This window comes from Eriocheir sinensis, chromosome 8 (assembly GCF_024679095.1).
Source record: "Eriocheir sinensis breed Jianghai 21 chromosome 8, ASM2467909v1, whole genome shotgun sequence".
NCBI classification, from domain to species: Eukaryota; Metazoa; Arthropoda; class Malacostraca; order Decapoda; family Varunidae; genus Eriocheir; species Eriocheir sinensis.
The window spans coordinates 9,898,091-9,920,590 of NC_066516.1; the positions used below are offsets into that span (position 1 = coordinate 9,898,091).

General features: G+C 44.8%; 1 protein-coding gene and 1 long non-coding RNA gene across 4 annotated transcripts in view; one reads left to right on the forward strand and one right to left on the reverse strand.

Moving 5' to 3' along the window:
* The window catches only part of LOC126995486 (uncharacterized), a 77,540-nt gene that overhangs the window by 14,101 nt on the left and 40,939 nt on the right, over positions 1–22,500 (forward strand). The gene's annotated exons all lie outside the window — the stretch shown is intronic.
* LOC126995493 (uncharacterized) overlaps positions 21,879–22,500 on the reverse strand; it is an 85,562-nt gene continuing 84,940 nt past the window's right edge. The window contains exon 3 of the long non-coding RNA XR_007750341.1: positions 21,879–22,500. This exon is cut by the window's right edge and continues 1,238 nt beyond it. This is a non-coding gene — a long non-coding RNA (uncharacterized LOC126995493).

Here is a 22,500-nt window from a genome sequence, read left to right on the forward strand (position 1 = left end):
AATGCCCTTGAAGGAAATGAAATTATAATGAGAGAGAGAGAGAGAGAGAGAGAACTTTTGAAAATTTATAAGAGGAAGGCAATAAAGACAGGAAATAGAGAGGAAAAGAAGAGAGAGAAAGTCTACAATATGAAGAGAAACAGGTGGAGGAAGGAAGGAAGGAAGGACGGAAGGAGGGAAGGAAGGAAGACATGAAGCAACGGGAGGGAAGAACGGAAGTGAGAAAGAGAGGAAACAAACAAAGAAGGAAGGAAGGAAGAGGAAGGAAGAACGAAAGAGAATGAGAGAAAGCGCAACAAAGGAAGAGAGAGGACAGACAGAAGATAAATGAAGGGAAATGGGAAAAAAAAGAAGAAACAGGAGGTAGTTTTAAACACATAAGGAAGAAAAAGACAACATAATGGCAGAATTAATCATGACACACACACACACACACACACACACACACACACACACACACACACACACACACACACACACACACACACACACACACACACACGCACAGAAGCGATGAACACGTGTGGAAGATTAATAAATCCTACCATGGGAGGGGGGGAGGGGAGATGGGAAAGGGGGAAGGGGGGAGTGGACGTGTTACCTGGCTACCCTCACTTGTCGAAAATATGCCAAGAAATTAATACCTGAGTTGCATTTTGTGCTCTAAATTGAGATGTTTTCCTCACCTCGCTGCATAGCAATTAAGCCCACCAGCACCAGGTAGATGGATGGATGGATAGATAGGTAGATAGATACATAAATAGATATATAGGTAGTTAGCTAGGTAGAGAGAGAATGATCATAAAGGGAATGTCTATGAGGTCGCTACCACCACCACTACCACCACCAACAACAACAACATCAATTCCACAATGGACAACAATAATAACAACAACAAAAGCACATATAAGAGCTTTTGAAGAAGAGCTCATATTATCTTGCCGAAGTGTTTTGTTTTCTTTCTCTTGTGCTCCAGAGTCATGTAGTATTCTCAGCTGTAAACTACTCATTACAACATTAATACATCCTTCAATCTAGTCAGTTCCCTTTATGTGTCACGGACGCGAGAACGACTAATGCGTGACGAGACTCTTCATAACGCGCTCACGACGACGACCCCGCGAGTCGATCAACATTACCTGTGCAGCGTTACGCACAGATATATATATATATATATATATATATATATATATATATATATATATATATATATATATATATATATATATATACATATATATACATATACATATATATACATATATATATATATATAGAGAGAGAGAGAGAGAGAGAGAGAGAGAGAGAGTATATTAGCATCACCTCGGTTCGGCTTGTCGTCAAATTAACACTATTTCCGCTGCCGTCTCCTGGGAGCTTAATAAATTAGTTCAGACATCCATCACTCCCCCTCCCCCCCTTCCCCCTTCCCCCAACTCCTACCCCTTCCCCTCCTCCCCCATACATGTAACATTTCTGCCTCTCCCCTTCCCCTTCCCACTTCCCCCGTTCCTCCTCCTCCTTCCCCCATTCCTCTTAATTTTCTCCTTCTTCCCCTTCCTCTTCCTTTTCCCATTCTTCCTGTAGTGTATTCTTACTCTCCTTTTACTTGACTGGAGTGTTGAGGGGAGTAATTTCCTCTTATTTCTCTCTTTACTGTAAAATTTCCATCTCCCTTTATTCCTTAAAGGCTGTCCTGTCCTACCACACGTAGATTACTAGTAGCAGCGGTAGTAGGCAGACACCCTCGCCATAGACCGCCAGGTCTTCTGGTGTCTGTTCTTCCTATGTATTCCTTCCTCCCTACACAAGTAATATCCCTGTCCCTCTTTTTACTGCTTTCTCTGCCCGTTTTAACTCCCTCCCCCCTTTCAACCTCTCCTTCTCCTCCCCCAACCCTTCTCCCTTTCCCCTTTCTTCCCCTCTCTACGTGTAATATGTCCATCCTTCTCTCTTTTTTTTTTAATCAGTGATATAGTAAGAAGATGAAGTGGGTTAGTGGCGAAGGTACAAGTGGAAGAACAGGAAAGACAGCAGGAGTGTACAGCTGTATGGTGTAGGTTCGTAAGGTATTCTGGTTCTTTTTGCCTTCTCTTCCCCCTATCCCTCCCTCAAGCCCACTGTTCCTCCATACGGGTGTCGAATCAGCCTCACTTTCCTTTCTCGTTCCCTCTTCGCTCCTTCTTCCCTCCTTCGTCTCCCCTCCCTCTCTCGTCCCCTCTCTGTCTCCCTATTCCTCCCTGGTCTCAACTATCTCTTCGTTCTGTTTCATGTAGCGCGAATCAGCTCCGAAGCGTCGTTGGAGAGAATTACACCAATTGACAATATGGAGAAAACTACTGCTCTCTCTCTCTCTCTCTCTCTCTCTCTCTCTCTCTCTCTCTCTCTCTCTCTCTCTCTCTCTCTCTCTCTCTCTCTCTCTCTCTCTCTCTCTCTCTCTCTCCATATACGGGTGCAGAGAAAAAAAGACATCGCACAATATATATTAAGTATAGTGCCTGGTGGTAAAGAAAACTTAGAGGAATAGTTAAGTAAATGTCTTGTAAAATAATACGGAATGATGTGATGTTTTATAGTTCGCTTGGACTTAAGGAGTAAAGGATGAGACTGCAGGCTTTGGGTTTTACTACGTATCGGTTAAGAAATGTCGTTTAGAGATCATTCACAACATCTACGCTATTGTACACTATGGGATGCTACGAAGACATCAAATGAAGCGTTAACATATATCCTCCTCAGAAAATTAATAGCGACAAATGGCGAAAAAGGAGTGAATTGCTGTTTTCGTGATAATTCTACAAGCAATCCGTCCAGTTTCGTCGTTAATCCTTCGATGGTTTGCTTTGGGATACGTCATTCTGCAAAGGTTTCTAACGATGACCTTTACCTCCATATCTCTTTAGCAAATATGTGTGTGTGTGTGTGTGTGTGTGAGAGAGAGAGAGAGAGAGAGAGAGAGAGAGAGAGAGAGAGAGAGAGAGAGAGAGAGAGAGAAACTATCCTGAGAGCAAAATTAGTACACTTTTTAATTTTCAGAAATGTTTCAGGCTCGAAATAAGAACTTGCTGCACGCGTTTCTGAAATTAAGCAGCGGCGAGTGGATGCTGTTTTTTTTTTTTTTCCAGTTCCTTTTTTTTTTTTTTTCATTTTACATTTCAAACACGTTCCTACAAAAGTAATTACCACCGCCGTGCCAACAACCAACACACGTACGTACAAGGCGGATCATTATGCAGCGAGGAGCAAAACGTGTGTGTGTGTGTGTGTGTGTGTGTGTGTGTGTGTGTGTGTGTGTGTAGCGACGGTAACTTTTCTTTCAAGGGCCTCTTCGACGACCCCAGAGGATTTTATTTTATTTTATTTTATTATTTATTTATCATCTATTATTATTATTATTATTTATTTTTATTATTTATTATTATTTTATTTATAGTGGCTGCCGTGGTATACGACTCGAGCTTGCCTCATGCTGCAGGTTACTATATAAAAACCTATCAATTTGTATCTCTTGCACTTTATATAATGACTAATGCTAACAGTATGATGTCTTTCTTCCTCTCCTTACTTCTCATCATCTCTCGCTCTTTCCATCTTACCCTCCATTCTTTTCTCCCCTCACAGGCTCTTCTTTCACCTCCCTCCCTCCTTCTCTCCTTTACTAGTAGCTCTTCCTCCTTCCCACTCTCCCATTTAATGTCTGTAGAATATAAAGAGGTAAATTATCCTCCCTTCTCATGAAAACTCGCACCTAAGACTCACCTCACCTCACTTTCCCACAGCTCATCTTTCCTCAGCTCACCTTCCCTCATCTCACCCCTCCTCAGCTCACCTTCCCTTAGCTCACCTTACATTATCTCACCTTCCCTCATTTCACTTTCCTTTAGCTCACATTCCCTCAGTTCATCTTCCATTACCGCACCCAGACCACCACTAGACCCTTCGCGCAGTCCCACACACACAATTTCGCCTAACCTAATAATACCTTTCTATACTCCCTCACTAACCCTTCCCGGCACCCCGTTCCCGCCTAACATCCTTATACAATCCTTATCTAGCCCTTCCCTGCACCCCGTTCCCTCCTGACACCCTATCTAGCCCTTTCCAGCACCCCGTTCAATCCTATCTGCGTTATACACTCACTAAATAGCCCTTCCCAGCTCCCGAACCCTCCTAACATGCCTACACTCTCTTACAAGCCCTTTCCAGTTCCCCGTTCCTGTGCTAGCCCTTCCCAGCACCCCGTTCCCCTGTTCCTTTCTCCATTCACAGTACCTCGTTCCCCCGTTCCCTGTCAGCCCCGCGTCCGCCCGAGTGGCCGCGTGGACTCGACATGCTAATATTCCTCAAAGTGAAGCGTCTCCGGTGATTAGTTCCGCTGCCGTGGCGTCGTGGGGCGAGGGTGAGGAGGGTCGGTGGGCGGCGCGGCTTGTTCTTGATGCCTCACTTCCGACACACTCCCTCACTCGTTCCCCCTCTTCCTCTCTATCTTCCTCCTCCTCCTTCGGTTGGTACTTCTTACCCTTGTCCTCCTTTCCTCTTCCCTTTTTTTTTTTTTCGGTGGTATTCTTTATCTTCATTGTTTGTACTTCTTGTTCTTCTCGTCGTCGTTCTCCTCATCCTCCTCCTCCTTTTCCTCTTCCTCCTCATCTCTTAACTGCTACTCCTCTTCCTTCTCGTCCCTGTCTTCCTCCTTCTCCTGTCTTAACTGATTTTTGTATTTCTCTTCTCATTTAACTGGTACTCATCCTCCTCCCCCTCCTCCTTGTCTCGTAACTGGGACAAATTGGCCTCCTCCTCTTCCTCCTCCTCCTCCTCCTCCTCTTAGTTGGTTGGCACTCCTTCAGCTCCTCTTCAAGTCCTCTTCCTCCTGTCAAGTCACTCTCCTTCTCTCTCCTTCATTGATCTGATTCTCCTTGATGGCTTTATTAAAGATTGTGATGAGCTGATTGCGGCACTTTTTTGTATCTGTTTTTGCTGTCTTGCTTATTGCCTCTGTCTTTCTCTAACTTATATTATCTGTTTTTAATTATCACTTCTTGTTTTCTTGTCTATCCTCGATGTATTCATTATCTTTCGCCTGATTTTATCCTACTTTGTCTTTTTGCAAACCCTTTTTTGATTTCACTCTTTCTTTGACTCTTTCATCGTCTGTGTATTTCTTTTCGCCTCTTCACATTTTGATTTGGTCTCTTTCTCGAATTATTTTATGGTCTTCGTGTAACATTTTCGTTTCTTGGGTTCTCTGCGGCAAATAGTTTGATTTTTTTCTCTTTCCCTGACTCGTTTTATCTCATCTGTGTATTAGTTTTCGCTTCTTGCCTTCCTCCCTGCCGTAAATCAAGCTTGTTCTCCGCCACGCCCTGCCCCTGTCTTCGTGCCTCACAAGCTATCGACACTCAACTCAACCTCTCCCACACTCGAGTCTCACGCCATCCCTTACGTGCTCGGTCCATAAAGCTCTCACTTTTTGACGCTCCTCACATTTTACAGCACACATATGTTTCGATTTTTCTTACCTCTTGACTCTTCCAACCTGTTGCACCTCAATATTTTTTTTACGAGTGGAGGCATTTTTTGGTGTCTTTATATAAAACTTGCTTAACTCTACACCTCGTCACTTCAGTGTTTCTTTTACGAGTGGAGGCACTTTTTGGTGTCTTTATATAAAACTTGCTTGACTCTTCCTGCCCGTTGCACCTCAATGTTTCTTTTACGAGTGGAAGCATTTTTTGGTGTCTTTATGTAAAACTTGCTATATCAGCCAGGTGTTTATATAAATGGATCAATACACCTGCAGCTTGAAACTATATATAACATTACACTTGAAACTACTTCTCTCGTACATCATTACATTATCGCGTTTGAACATAAAGTGAGCGACTCCATAAAAGTAACGCGCGTGGAAGCTTCGCCGTGGGCAGCTCCGGCATTACAGAAAACGAAGTTGGAAAAGTGATGACGCAAATTCTTCACGGTATTGCAGCAAAGCCTCTATTTCCTCCCCTGGGCGTGGCGTGGCACGTTTTCCACTTTTAATATGATGTTCTACAAGGGGTCGCCAGTGGAGGGGAAGCAAGAGGATGGTGCTGGTGGTGGCGGTGTGGGGACGGCGAGGGGTGGATGAGTCGGTGCGTTCGCCTGTGTTGCGTCGCCATAGTGAACACATGCACCCGCCAGGCAGCAATTCCGAACACAACACATGATTTTGTATTACACACACACACACACACACACACACACACACACACACACACACACACACACACACACACACACACACACACACACACACACACACACACACACACACACACACACACACACACACACACACACACACACACACGCACGTAACTATCCTTCCATCTTCTCCATCTCCCTAACTAAACATCATCTTCCCTTCCACTCCTCATGTCTTCCCTTTGCACGATCCTTTTCCGCTACATGTTTTCTCACCGTCAAAATTTCGCTCTTTCCATCAGTTATCCACCCACACGAGCACATGGTGTTTTTTTCTTTTTTCTTTTTACAGCAGATGAGTCAGTTCAAGGGCATAAAAAAAGGTAACAAATGTGGAAAAAAAGCCCGCTACTCACTGCTCCTATAGAATATAAACACATTCTAAGATATTTATGACTATACCTTCACTATTATTGTCGTCAAAATCCCACACACTCCCCCTACCCCACCCAAAAAAATAAAAAAAGGTATTCCTGGATGAGCTTGGAATCAAAGCTTTTCGTGGTACTGTATAACGTAAAAAAACATGAAGACCGATCTTAGTCATGCTTCGGGTCTCTCAACAGTCCCTCAAAGCTGCGAGGTTCATAACGGCACGAAGGTCAGTACACGTAACCCCTGACACGACGTTGCCAACCCCTCAGTCTTGACCTCGGACGCTGAAGGGTCGGTGGGTCGGTCACTTGCGGCATTTCTCATCTTTGGGAAGGTTACCGCCTCACGCGAGCACAAGCAAGGTCCAGTAGTTTTAACATACGGTCCATTGTTAACGTTTTTGCCAGACAGTGGGAGACACGAGAAAGGTTAGTGGGTTTCCTGGGCGCTGAGGAAAGTTTGAGATGTGTGCCAACTGCTCTGACTAACGTATAGCTCCTCTGTGCGCTTCGGGAACTCCAATGTCGACGGAGGATGTTTTATCTTTATGAGGTCAATGCGTTTCAGGGTTTCATTAAATATATAACAGCTAGCCTTGAGGAAACGTGGGAGTGAGCGGCGAACTGTTAGGTAATTGTTGCTTCATGGTTTTGCTGATTGTTTGACATTATATACTATTCCAATTCTGTGATGTGTGTGTGTGTGTGTGTGTGTGTGTGTGTGTGTGTGTGTGTGTGTGTGTGTGTGTCCCTTGGTATATGGTAAGGAAATACGAATAATGTGTATCACTTTCTGTATCCTCTTATTGTTTGTTTTTTGACGGGAAGAAGGAAGCTGGAAGGGGGATAATAACACCAACACAACATACAGTACTAATAACACTTACGCCAACGCTTCACACGCCCCTAAACAAAAAAAGCAAAAAAAACTCTCCTCCCTTCCACACCACCCCAGCGTCAATGCCTTATAATTATCACCTAAGTGGAAAATCCTACGAAGCGAGTCTTTAATACGAGGGCGAGCACCGAGCACGTCAGCAGGGGCGATCCGAACGTGACATGCAAAGCCTCGGTGAGCGATCGGCTTAATACCTCGGCCCGCTTAATATCCAGCGACGAAATTACTTGGTTAAGCCTGGAGAAGCTGCTGTTAATTAAGGTGCACGCTGGTGGGAGGGGGACAGGTGCTAGAGGAGAAGGAGGAGGAGGAGGAGAGGGTACAGATAGGTGACGAAACTAGGACGGAGGAGATGAGGGAGTGCATTGAAAGGTTACATCGAAAATAAGGGAGGTAATATGGAATTAGATATTGGGGGAAAGGGTGTTTTGGAGGAGGAGGAGGAGGTAGGAAGATGCAGTGTAGGGGGAAGGGGAGAGAGGGAGGGAAGCAGGGGAGTGAAGGGAAGGAAAAAGAGAAATGTGGAAATATAATCGTGACGAGGGTTGGTTGCTAGGACGCTGCAGAAGGAGGAGAAGGAGGAGGAGGAGGAGGAGGAGGAGGAAGAGGAGAGAAAGAGGGCGAGCGACGACGTCCAAATTAATACCAGGAAGAAGATACCGACGAAAACGAGAGGAAGAGCAACAGCAGAGGCAGCAAAAACAGGGAAAAGCCGAAGCAATAAAAGGAGGAACAAGAAGAGGAGGAGGACGAGGATGAGAGACATAAACAAACACGAAAAACAAGTACCAGAGCGTGAGAGGAGATAAAAAGAAAAAAAAAAGCGAAGCAGCAGCGAGGGAAAGAACAGGGACGGAGGAAGGGGACCAAAAGAGAATATGTGATGGAAGGGAAGCGAGTGAACCAAACACGCGAGGGATATACAAGCGAGGGAAGGAAGGAACGAGAAGGAAGGAGAGAGGAGGACGAACGGACCGACAGGCAGGCAAGCAGGAAGAGGAAATGGCCTAACATGACCTCATCTGACCCCTTTATTTTGGACGGTGTGCGCGTCTGTGTGCGCGTGTGTGTGACCCTCCAGTGATTGCGAACGCTTTGTGACGTGTCTGACCCTTGCCGAGCCCTCTGTGACCCGCCCCAAACACACCCGGGTAATGCCAGCTGCCGTGCGCCCCAAGTAAGGTGACCAGCCCTGCCGGCATTGGCTGCTCGTACTGCTCTTCCCCGCTCTGTATTAATTGAGAGCAGGGCGGCGGCAGGAGCAAAACAGGAGGAGGAGGGAAGGCCAAAATACGTGAGACAAATATTATATTCTATACAACTTCTATTTCTCCTCCAGCAAATAGAACAACAACAACAACAATACAACTACTACCACTACTACTACTACTACTACTTCCACTACAACTACTACTATAATAATAATACCACTACAATTACTACTAATAATAATACCAATGCTAATAATAATAATAATAATAATAATAATAATAATAATTTGTAATATATTAAAACTTGTTATCATCACTGTTGTGTAGCAAATCCTTATGACACTAATGGCAGTACTACATAATGGACGAGAGAGAGAGAGAGAGAGAGAGAGAGAGAGAGAGAGACTTCCCCTCCTGCCGTTCTGGTGATACGTCGGGGACATGCGCCGTGAAACAAAACAAACGGTGTAGGTCGGTATTCAAAGAAGCTTCCACCCCTCATGTAAACTATTTCCAAAGGCCGTAAAGGAGATTAACCGGGTTTGCATGAGTTGTTTTTTACGTTCATGGTACAGAGGAAGGGTCAAACTACCGCCAGGGTCATAAAAGTACCCCTGGAAATGCCCAAAACTCCTACGAAAGCCTTGTCAAATGTGTGTGCTTGGGGGACGAAAGGTTTAAGAATACGATATCAGGACAAACAATTCACAGCCAGAGGTAGTCGCAAGAGAGTGAGTCGAGCTTGATATTTCTAGGTCCTGTGTTCCTCTGGTCGACGCTGAGGAGGAAGAGGAGGAGTGGGATTCCTTCTTTACCGCTCAACTGGGGAGAGCCACAAGACCGCAGGATTCACTTATATTCCTCTTTCCGTTTTCTTTGCCGTCACGTGATGCGAATGCGATGCAGCTTTTCATGGAGGACTGTTAAATGTATCGCTCGGTTTATCTTTTTTTCCGTATTTTTTATTTATTTAACTGTGTGTCTATCAGTCTTTCTATGTCCTTCTTGTTCTTGTTCTTCTTGTTATTCTCCTTTTTTATCTTCCCGTCGTTCAAATAAAATTGTTTAAAGCTTTTCTTGCTGTTTGAATACTAAAGGATACTCTCTCTCTCTCTCTCTCTCTCTCTCTCTCTCTCTCTCTCTCTCTCTCTCTCTCTCTCTCTCTCTCTCTCTCTCTCTCTCTCTCTCTCTCTCTCTCTCTCGAGCTAAGTTAAGGATCTGAATTAATAATGTCCTTGTCGAGTCACTAACATCAGCAGCGGCGAGGAGGAAGGGAGCAAGTCTCTCTCTCTCTCTCTCTCTCTCTCTCTCTCTCTCTCTCTCTCTCTCTCTTGCATTCCTCCCTTTCGCATCGTCCCTCGTAAACGACAACGACGCAACGCAATGAAAGTGAAAATAAAATATAATGATGCTAGGGCACTTTTTTTCCCTTCCTTTCCTCCTCCCTCCTCTTCTCTTCTCTTCCTTCCTTCTGTTTCTGAATTCTGCTGCTACTATTGTTCCTGTTCCTTCCTTCTCCCTTCTCTTCCTTCCTTCTTTCCTTCCTTCTCTTACTTCCTTCCCTTTTTCCTTCCTTCTATTTTTGAATTTTGCTGCTGATATTGTTCCTGTTCCTTCCTACTCCCTTCTTTTCCTTCCTTCCTTCCTTCCTTCCTTCTTTCCATTTCTTCTATTTCTGAATTCTCCTGATACTGATGTTGGTGTTCCTTCTTTCCTTCCTTGCCTGTTTTAAAGTATGCTTCCATTGTTTTGATATCTGTGTCGTCGTCGTTATTAATATATTTTTTTTTTCTCAGGGGGGGGGGGGGGTAGAGGAGAAGTAATCTTTGAATTCTTATTGTTGTATTCTTATATTCGTGATTCTTACTAAGACCGTTCTGATTCTCAACGTTATTGTTTCTTCTTTTGTGTTTTAATTTTATAGATATTTTCGGCGGGGTGTGTGTGTATGTGTGTCAGTGTTTGTGTGTCAGTGTGTGTGTGTGTGTGTGTGTGTGTGTGTATGTGTGTGTGTGTGTGTGTGTGTGCGCGCGCGCATTGTTCTCTCTCTCTCTCTCTCTCTCTCTCTCTCTCTCTCTCTCTCTCTCTCTCTCTCTCTCTCTCTCTCTCTCTCTCTCTCTTTTAGTCTCACGTTTCCTTCAATAGAACTTAATTAATCTATTTCTTCATTCTTGTTTCTCTCCGTTGGTGTCCTTTGTCGTTGATGTTATGAGCGAAGGGGACGAAAAAGTGTGTGATGAGAATAGAAAATACCAACACACGACTACCAACGAAATATACACGACTCGCTATATATGAACTAATTAACTGACTTTTCTCTTTTACTCTGCTCGTTTCTTATTGACATTCCACCTTCTTAATGAATAATCTCTTGGAAAACTTACGTAGGTTGGAAATTAATCTGTATATATATATATATTTTTTTTTTTCAGTAAAGGAAGCAGCTCAAGAACAACAACAACAACAAAAAAAGCGTAGAAAAAAAGCCCCGATAATCGCTGTTTCTATAAAAGAGAGAAGTAAAGAGTGACCAAAACTAACTGGCTTTTATTTTTATGTTCATTATTTATTGACATTCCGCTTCTTGATCCATTAATAACAACTTTGAAGCTTTACGCCGAGAAAAAAATAAATGTACTAACTATGAAATTGATAATATGCATTAGCTACTCTGCCCTAAGTATATATCATTAAGAGTTGCGCATTTTCAACTTTTTATTTCTTTTCCTTTCCTTTAAAATTTCACATCTTTTTTTCTCTTTATGTAATTAATGGGTTGAGAGAAGTTTTTTTGTCCTTGCGAATAAAATTAATGATAAAGTAACGATGTGAATTAGTTAAGAGGGAGACGGAGTTTCAGAAAAAAATAAAAATAAAGAGAGCAGAAGCGAGTCATATAGGTGTGTGTGTGTGTGTGTGTGTGTGTGTGTGTGTGTGTGTGTGTGTGACCGCATGGGTTACGTCGAGGTAGATAGATAGATAGATAGACTGATAGATAGAGAGATAGATAGAGCTTAGCATTACTACATTCCTCTTCTCTCTCTCTCTCTCTCTCTCTCTCTCTCTCTCTCTCTCTCTCTCTCTCTCTCTCTCTCTCTCTCTCTCTCTCATGACGTCACTCACGGTTATTTTCACACGTTTTAAGTAGAGAGGTTCGTGACCCGTGAACAATATTTATGCCAGCGGCCTTCCTTCCTTCCTTCCTTTCTTGCCTTTCCTGGACGGCGTGAAATTACTTGAAAAAAAAAAAAGTGTTTCTTTGATGACAGTTATTATCTACGGGTCCTTAATATAATACTTTTACTTACATACCTCCGTCTGTTTGTCTGTCTGTCTGTCTGTCTGCCGATCTGTAAGTAAATATGTATGTACGTATGTCTATTTGTCTGTTCGTGCGTGTATACCTATCTGTCTTTTTGTCTGTCTGTGTGTCTGTCTGTATGTATGTATGTATGTAAGTATGTCTGTTAGTGCGTGTGTGTCTATCTGTCTTATTGTCTGTCTGTATGTAAGTATGTATGTATATATGTCTGTCTGTTAGTGCGTGTGTGTCTATCTGTCTTATTGTCTGTCTGTATGCACGTATGTATGTATATATGTCTGTCTGTTAGTGCGTGTGTGTCTATGTCGTTTTGTCTGTCTCTGTGTCTGTCTGTCTTTCCATCTTTGTCTCTGTCTGACTGTTAATTTCTCGTCCCCATGAATATGATCTGACATTTAACTTATTTGGCAAGGCTTCAAATTGCTTTACATAAACGTATTCAATAATTTTCAAGGTCTGTCTGCCGCTGAATCATGTATGAGTGGACTGTTTAAATTAATGATCCCAATTTATTCATATTTGGTAAAGTTGCTCTTAATTTACATATTCAATAACAATTTCCATTTTTTGTGTGATTTTTAGCCGCTTATCCTTTGCTTCCTTCGCTATTTTTTTTTTTTTTTTTTAGGTTTCTCGTGTTCCTCTTTCTCCTCCTTTCGTTTCTCCCTGTTTTAATTTGGTATTCCATCATAACCTCGTCCAGTTTCTTCTCTTGTTCTCTTGTCTTTCATCGTCCTCCTCCTCCTCCTCCCTTTTCCTTCTCCATAACTTCGTCCCACTTCTCCGGGAGGCGAATCATTATCAAGTTGGACACACTTACCATTAATTATGTCAGTCAGAAGCAGTCTTTAGTCTAGTGTGTGTGTGTGTGTGTGTGTGTGTGTGTGTGTGTGTGTGTGTGTGTGTGTGTGTGTAAAGATGAAGTGAGAGATAGATAGATAGACAGATAGATAGATAGATAGATAGATAGATAGATAAATAGACAAATAGATAGAGAAAAAAAAGAGAGAGACAGAAACAGATAGACAGACTGATAGAAATGAATTCGATGCTCTTAAATTCCCCGGAGACTTCCCTTCACCGCTTTCAACTGAGACTGACAACACGGCGTCCATTAGCATATTTTTCCCCTCTATACATCCCTTCGTCTTTATGTCGTGCTGCCTCTTTGTCTGTTTTTCTGTCCACTCATCCACCTGTTCGTCGTCTAGCCTTTCCAATTCTCCGTCCGTGTCTGCGTCAGGTTACACGCAGGGGGGTCATGTCAGGAGGCTTGTCTTGATGTGATGTGTTTTTGCTACTCGGTAAAACGCACCTCCGGCTTCGCTACATAGGGCACGGTTATGGGACGAGGAATAGATCGTCAAGAACATGGGGAACTTGAACCGTGTGAAGCAGAGGAAGAGGAAGGAAGCGAAGAAAATGAACTATCTCTCTATCTATCAGTCTATCTATCTATCTATCTACCTCCTCCTACTCTTCTTCTTTTTCTTTTTCTTTTTCTTCTTCTTCTTCTTCTTCTTCTTCCTCTGCTTCGTGCCATTAAAGTTCTCCGTTTCCTGTCGTTCTTCAATACTAATACTAATAAGAGGAAAAGTATATATCCCTGTTCTGACCAAAACTTACTAGCATATACGTACTACACTATGACATCATGCTAGGAAAGATCAAACCATCGCTACATTTTCCTTTTAGTGCCTCATGACCCTTTATATTGGCCTTCCCTATTACAATAATTACACGGATATAAAATCAATACTATACGCTTTCTTTACACACTCCGCGACACGCCCATTGCTTCACGTCACCCCGGTCACCAGTCACGTTGTCAGGCGTCCCTCAGCAACAGAGAAGATAAATAAAGGAAGTTTTACTGCCCCTCTCGCACAATATTCCTTTTTGTATTAACAAGGCCACTTTGTATAGGTACTGAACATATTATTCGTCAGTTGTTTCTCGCGAAGTGCAGTCATCGGTGCGAAAATCGTGCTAATTTGTCCTCTAATGAAGCGTTTGTAGTGAGGGACGCGGGGCCGTGCATCACGCGGAGGAACCCAATGAAGGCGCGGGTCATGCCGGGCCGCGGGTGAAAGTGCCGGGGGGCGTGAGCGGCGGAACAGCCTGGCTCGGGTCCCACGGCTGCGAGACAATATGAACACGCGGGCTTGAGTGAGGTAATAAGAGCTTTGCGTCATTGTTACGTAGTACATTAGCGCGAGGCATTGCCGCTATAACATCCATGAGAACACGATGTAGGTTCTGATCATCATTCTTTACATTTTACAGTATAGAGGACGGCTTAACGGCAAAAGACTATAGATGCAAATAAACCCACTATAGAGGACACCTGGAATATAGTTGAAGGAGAGGGTCATATTCTTCTTCATCTTTTTCTTCATCTTTTCCTCCTCCTCCTCCTCCTCCTCTTCTTCTTTTTCTTTTTCTTTTTTTATTTCTTCTTCTTCTTCTTCTTCTTCTTCTTCTTCTTCTTCTTCTTCTTCTTCTTCTTCCTCTGCTTCGTGCCATTCAAGTTCTCCATTTCCTGACGTTCTTTTCCCTTAACATAACAGTACTTCATACAGCGAAGCCGGATGTACGCTTTACCTGAACTTTAACGTTTGCCTATGCTGCTTCAAAATGCTCATCCTCAACAGCCAAATATACACCTCTCGCATCAAACTCATATACCTACTAAGAATAGGTATACAACGAATCTTTTCCACTGCACCACTGTCTAGAGGATATTATATACATTTCCATATATTTATCGAGCATATTAAAGCAGAATAATTGATTTTTTTCTCTCGGGGCCCATCTGCATCTTCATTCCCCGAAATTGGATTACATCGGCATGCTATTAGCTTACCATAGAGAGCGTTCCGAGGCACGTAAGGAAGTAGTGCGTGATAGCGCCTAACTTTTAACGAGCTGCCTGAAGTGAGTACCGGCACGACTTGATGCAGAGAAAGCGCTGCCAGACTCTGAACTAATGGCGACGCAAACGAACTATATACAGAGACTCCCGTAGCGCCGGTCAAGCAAACTACACTGCGTCCCGTGGTGCAGGTCAAACAAGCTATAGTGTTCCCCGTGGTGCAGGTCAAACAAGCTACAGTGTTCCCCGTGGTGCAGGTCAAACAAGCTACAGTGTTCCCCGTGGTGCAGGTCAAACAAGCTACAGTGTTCCCCGTGGTGCAGGTCAAACAAGCAGTGTTACCCGTTGTGCCGGTCAAACAATCTACAGTGTTCCCCGTGGTGCAGGTCAAACAAGCTACAGTGTTCCCCGTGGTGCAGGTCAAACAAGCTACAGTGTTCCCCGTGGTGCAGGTCAAACAAGCTACAGTGTTCCCCGTGGTGCAGGTCAAACAAGCTACAGTGTTCCCCGTGGTGCAGGTCAAACAAGCTACAGTGTTCCCCGTGGTGTAGGTCAAACAGTTAGTGTTCCCCGTGGTGCAGGTCATACAGCTACAGTGTTCCCCGTTGTGCAGGTCAGACAGCTACAGTGTTCCCCGTGGTGCAGGTCAAACAAGCTACAGTGTTCCCGTGGTGCAGGTCATACAGCTACAGTGTTCCCCGTGGTGCAGGTCAAACAAGCTACAGTGTTCCCCGTGGTGCAGGTCAAACAAGCTACAGTGTTCCCCTTGGTGCAGGTTAAACAAGCTACAGTGTTCCCCGTGGTGCAGGTCAGACAGCTACAGTGTTCCCCGTGGTGCAGGTCAGACAGCTACAGTGTTCCCCGTGGTGGAGGTCAAACAAGCCACAGTGTTCCCCGTGGTGCAGGTCAGACAGCTACAGTGTTCCCCGTGGTGGAGGTCAAACAAGCCACAGTGTTCCCCGTGGTGCAGGTCAGACAGCTACAGTGTTCCCCGTGGTGCAGGTCAAACAAGCCACAGTGTTCCCCGTGGTGCAGGTCAAACAAGCTACAATGTTCCCCGTTGTGCAGGTCAGACAGCTACAGTGTTCCCCGTGGTGCAGGTCAGACAGCTACAGTGTTCCCCGTGGTGCAGGTCAAACAAGCTACAGTGTTCCCCGTGGTGCAGGTCAAACAAGCCACAGTGTTCCCCGTGGTGCAGGTCAGACAGCTACAGTGTTCCCCGTGGTGCAGGTCAGACAGCTACAGTGTTCCCCGTGGTGCAGGTCAGACAGCTACAGTGTTCCCCGTGGTGCAGGTCAGACAGCTACAGTGTTCCCCGTGGTGCAGGTCAGACAGCTACAGTGTTCCCCGTGGTGCAGGTCAAACAAGCTACAGTGTTCCCCGTGGTGCAGGTCAAACAAGCCACAGTGTTCCCCGTGGTGCAGGTCAGACAGCTACAGTGTTCCCCGTGGTGCAGGTCAGACAGCTACAGTGTTCCCCGTGGTGCAGGTCAGACAGCTACAATGTTCCCCGTGGTGCAGGTCAGACAGCTACAGTGTTCCCCGTGGTGCAGGTCAGACAGCTACAGTGTTCCCCGTGGTGCAGGTCAGACAGCTACAGTGTTCCCCGTGGTGCAGGTCAGACAGCTACAGTGTTCCCCGTGGTGCAGGTCAGACAGCTACATTGTTCCCCGTGGTGCAGGTCAAACAAGCTACAGTGTTGCCGGTGGTGCAGGTCAAAGAGCTACAGTGTTCCCCGTAGTGCAGGTCAAAGAGCTACAGTGTTCCCCGTGGTGCAGGTCAAACAAGCTACAGTGTTCCGCGTGGTGCAGGTCAGACAAATTACAGTGCTACCCTTTGTGCAGGTCAAACAATTAACAGTGTTCCCGTTGTGGAGGTCAGGCACTTACAGTGCTACCCTTTGCGCAGGTCAAACTTTAGTGCCTCCCGCAGTGCTGGTCAAGCAAGCTTCAGGGTCTCCTGGGTGCAGGTTCAGTTCGTCACGTGTTGAGTGACGGAGACATATCCAGCAGGACCCTGGCAACAGCATAACAAACTGCCGGGCGTGTCAACCTTTCCCTCAGCCTCTTGCGGCCCCGGACCCTCCCCGCCCCAGGGCTGGACAATATCACATCTTTTCCTTCCTGCACATAACTTGCTTTCTGATAGTGAACTTTATGCAGATACCGCTTTTGGCCATTACTTTGCATGGGAAATTCTATACTTTGCACGATATGGAAAATTAAAATAATGTTGTTGTGTATAATGGCATTCTGGGATTATATAGACTTCATATTTTTTTAGTGACGAGACGGGAAGGATGTGAGAATATTCTGTCTACCTGGGGAAGGCATACAGGTGTGCAAATAATGTAGAGGGGACGAAGGCTGGCAATGTGTGTGTGTGTGTGTGTGTTACCTCACCCTCCACGCCCACTTGCCGCACGGAATCGAATTTATATCACGCAAATTGGGTTTTCCCGTCAAAAGGGAGGTTAGTCTTGTAATATGATTAAAAATAAGAAAACTTCATATATCGAGGATCGTGAGAAGGTTTGCATCTCGTCATAAAACTATACTCAATCAATTCATACACTCTGTACATCAACAGACATCCTTCACTGCGTTTTTTGTTGTTGTTATTGCTTCTTTGTTTTAGTGCCCTTCAGCTGTCTCCATTGCTGTAAAAAAATGACATCCTTCATACTTCCTATCTTCATCCTCCATAACACACACACACACACACACACACACACACACACACACACACACACACACACACACACACACACACACACACACACACACACATATACATGCATATATACATACATACATTTCCCTTTCTCTAATGCAATCTTTAGTTCAAAACAAATGTTAATTATTCTTCAAATGGAGTGTATATTCGATAAAGAGGAACACCAGGAAGGAGCAGGGCAGAGGAGGGGGGAGGGCGATGATAGGAAGGAGAACATCAACCTTAAAAACAACAACAACAACAAAAAAAAAAAAAACGAAAAATGTACCACGTAAAATAAAAGGGTTAGGCTGAGGTCACACAGTCACGATCTTGACTCCCGGCGCCTCCTGGCGTTGGAAAAAACGCGCTGCCAGAAGTACGTTGCGACCATCGTAAGCAGATCGCCTTGAATGCCGACCAATGCCGACGTCGAAACGACATTATTGAGATGTTGTTGAGATGGACATCCTTATAGCTTATTACCGAAGGGTGACAGATGTCGGGAAGGGCGCCGATTGTTTTGAAATTTCCAAAACTGTCGGCGTGTGGCCCGACGTCGGGAGGCGCCGGGAGTCAAGGTCGTGACTGTGTGACCGCGGCCTTAGATACCTTCTCTCGCTGCCACAACAGGCTACACCTTTTCTGTTATAACACTTGCTTTGATGCTACACACACACACACACACACACACACACACACACACACACACACACACACACACTCAGAGGATGAACCAATAGCTGAGGAGGAGGAGGACGAGGAGGAGGAGGAGGAGGAGGAAAACATGGAAACATGGACTAGCAGACAGCAGAAAGCCTGTTGTCTCATTACAAGGCTGCCTGCTTTCAATGATTTAATCAATCCGTTAGCCATAGGAGTCGCTTGCAGGGAAGGATTAAAGCACTTGTGTACCTACTCCTGTATACGTTCAGTTCACTCCCGATGCAGCAAAGCGGCGATCAATGCGCTTCTTGAAGGAGTTAATTGTCTCTTCGCTAACCACTTCTGCAGGAGGGCTGTTCTAGTGGCGAACAACTCAGTTCGAGAAATAACTCCTGCAGAGGAGGAGAAGGAGGAGGAGGAGGAGGAGGAGGAGGAGGAGGAGGAAGAGGAGGAGGAGGAGAAGGAGGAGTGGAAAAAGGGGGCAGGTAATGTGGGATTTAGCGAAGGAAAAACTCATGAGGGTTAAGCCGCCTACTACTGCATAGTGTGTGTGTGTGTGTGTGTGTGTGTGTGTGTGTGTGTGTGTGTGTGTGTGAAGGTGATGTGAAAGTGGAGATGTCTTCCTTCCATCCATCTCTTGAACGCCATTTAGCTCGTTTCCCAAGAGCTCTTACTTCGTTAGCTGATTTGAATGCCATGGTTAGCGACACCCTCAGCGCTATATTGCCAATTCAGGGGAGTAAGGGCCATCGAGGCCAGGCCCTTTTATTTTTTGTACTTGTCCCCTTCCCATGTCACCTTGTCTCTGTGTTTTCATTTCCTCACATGCTTGCTCTTTTCCCTTCCTTTTCTGTCCCCCTTTCTGTCATGTGTTTGTGTACTTTCTTTTTTCTACGCAAACTCTTTAATCTTTCGTCTTTGTTCCCTTCCCATGTCGCCTTGTCTCTGTGTTTTCATTTACTCACAAGCTTGCTCTTTTCCCTTCCTTCTCTTTCCCCTTTTCTGTCATATTTGTGTACTTTCCTTTTTCTAAGCAAACAGTTTTATCTTTCGTCTCGTCTCTGTGTTTTAATTTCCTCACATGCTTGCTATTTTTCCTTCCTTTTCTGCCCTCTTTTCAGTCACGTTTTTGTGCATTTTCCTTTTTTCACGTAAACTCTTTCATCTTTTGTCTTTGTCCCTTTCCTATGTCGCCTTGTCTCTGTCTTTTCATTTCCTCCCGTTCTAGCTCTTTTTCCGTCCTTCTCTGTCACCTTTCTGTCATGTGCTTGTGTACATTCCTCCTTTCCTTTAGCTCAAAATAGTCGTCTTCGTCCTCTTCCTATGTCGCTTTGCGTCGTTGTTTTAATTTCCACCCATCCTTGCTCTTTTTTTCCGCCCTTCCCTGTTCCCTTTCCATCACGCGTCATGCCTTGTTAGTGTACTTTCCCCTTTCCCTTTAGCTCAAAATAGTTTACACACATCCTCGGAAACCTGCTCCAGCGGCGGCAACAAGGCTAATTAAGCAACGAACCTTGATATTAAGGAAAGAAAGAGGTCGACCGGTTTTCTGGTATATCGCGGCACGCATCACCTCGCCGTCCTTCCTCTTTCCCTCCTTTGCCGGCGTCAGGTTTCACTTGAATCTTGATATGATTCTTGTTACGTTAGAGGCTGCTATTTTCGTCCCGGCTGGAAACAAGGCTGGCACTACGGTACGGTACGGTTGAAATTTTGATAAAAACTACGGTACGGAGTTACGGTACGATATTTTTCCTAATGCACGGTACGGTATGATACAGGTAAGGAAAATTTAGTAAAATTCCGAACCGTATCGTACTACAGGCCCAAAATAATTGATCATCCTAAGATTTTTTTTTTTTTTTTCCTTTCTTGACCATTAGCGCCTGGTATACTATATTTACATGTATACCCACTTTGTAAATGTGCCTTTTCAAATTTATTGACGTACCCTAATTGTTTTTTCACAATTTTTTTTACGTATGAATATATTTTCCTCATGGTACGATAATCGTACGGAATTACGGTACGGTATTTTTACCGTACTGTACGGTACGTTAAAAGAGCTGGGGGTACGGTACGAAATTACGGTACGGTATTTTTTTTCAGGTGCGGAGTATGGTAGAAATTCCGTACCGCGCTGTACTGCCAACCTTGACTGGAAACGAGGGAGATGCAGAATGGTGAAAAAATATATACAGTGGAATTCGCTTTACATCGTTCACGAATTATAATAAAGAGATATAATATTGATGACTCGTGATAAGCAAGCATCAGAAATTAACTTTAGTACTGGTAAAAAGAAAAAAAAAGAGATTAACGAGAAACAGAGACAAATTAAATGTGGGATACAGACCAACACAAAGTAAACAATAGTACGTGTGTGTGTGTGTGTGTGTGTGTGTGTGTGTGTGTGTGTGTGTTACATCGCCACTATCTATACGCACACATTTTATCATCACCACTAGGCTGGACTATTATTACCACCACCACCACCACCACCACTCACCACATCCACCACCACCACCACCATCATCATCATCATCATCTATTAAATCTACACGCGGATTCCTTGCTCACCACTTCACACCCTCCTCCTCCTCCTCCTCTTCCTCTTTTCCGTCTTCCCCCTCGGGCCTGCAATCACCTTCTTGCGGGAAAGTCACGGGGAATTTGCCGCAAGTTGCCTCACGGGTCACAGAGGGCGGGGCGGGGCGGGGTGGGGCGGGAGCGGGAGGAGAGGGGGAAGGAGGGAGGAGAGAAAGAAGGAGGAGGATTGAGTCGAATGGAGGGACGGAGCAGGAGAGAGGAAGGGGAGGGAGAGAAGAAGGAGAAAAGGAGGAGGAATGGGTGGGGGGGTTAGATAGGGTAGAAGGGAGGGGAAAGGGGTAGAGAAGGAGGAAGACGGAATAGTGGGGGGGCGAGGTGAGGTAGGGAAGAAGGAAGATTGGGGAGGGAGGGAGGAAGAGTGATGAGATAGGGAAGAAAGAGGGGAAGGAGAGGAGGAAGGAGGAGGGGGAGGGGAGGGGGGTCTGCCTGCATCGTCTCTCTCTCTCTCTCTCTCTCTCTCTCTCTCGTTTTCTTTCTTTTTTTCCTTCTTTTAACTTTTCGTAACTTTTATAACTTTTTCTCTTTTTCTCTCATCTCCTTTTTTTCCTCGCCTTTCCTCTTTCATGTATATATATTTTTTTTTCTGCTCTCGACGAAATGCAGGACTTTTTTTTATCGGTGGAATTGAAGTTTTTATAATTCATTTTGATTGCATTCGTGTGTGTGTGTGTGTGTGTGTGTGTGTGTGTGTGTGTGTGTGTGTTTATTTATCTGTCTGTCTGTCTTCATTTATCTGTCTGTTTGTCTGCACTTTTAGACCGGTTATTAGAATGATTAATTTGTGTCTCTTCTTTCTTATCTATTGTTTTTCTATTTTTTTTATTTATTTAGTTTCCAGTACCTCGATCTAACACCCACGACTTTTCTATGCCATCCATCCCTCTGTTACTTCGGCAATCCTTCTCTGTAACACCCCCTATATACCCCCATCTCTTACATCCCTCCTGCCTCCCGCCCTTCCTTCCTTCCTTCCCTCCATCGCCGTCCATCCCACCCCCCCCATTGAGGCGTCTTCTATCCATTCAGTTTCTCTCACGCTGCTGTCACATTTAGTCGTGGAAAAGGATCACGCATGCAGCGCTGAGCCGTCCGTATATTCGCTTTCACAGTATGAGCCGGGGCTTAGCAGAGGAGAAGAGAACAGGATCTTCCCCGGCGATAGAAAGTTACTGATCGGAGATGGAGATGGCCGGTTGGTTGGTTGGTCGGGTGGCGTGAGGCAGCGTGCGTGAGGTCCAGTTTCGTCCAGTCCCGCCCTTCCTTCCTTCCAACCCGCCGCCCCAACCTCCACCTCTCCGACTTGTCTCACCTCGCCCCTCCCTCCCCTCCGCGAGCCGGCCAGACAGAGTGTAATATCTCTTGCAGCGGATATGTAATTGAGACTTCGATTCTGTTACTTATGTCTTCGTAAATTGAATAGTTCCTGTTTCTTTTCCTTTTTTTAGTTTCGAAGGTTCGGACTCGTTGTTATTAATGTGAGTGAGTCGTTTGTTATTTCTTTTTATTTATTTTTTTCTCCTCTCACAAAGCGCCGTAGTTTCCTTTTTCTTTCATTGCACTGCCGCACAATGACCTCTGAGCCTCTGCATG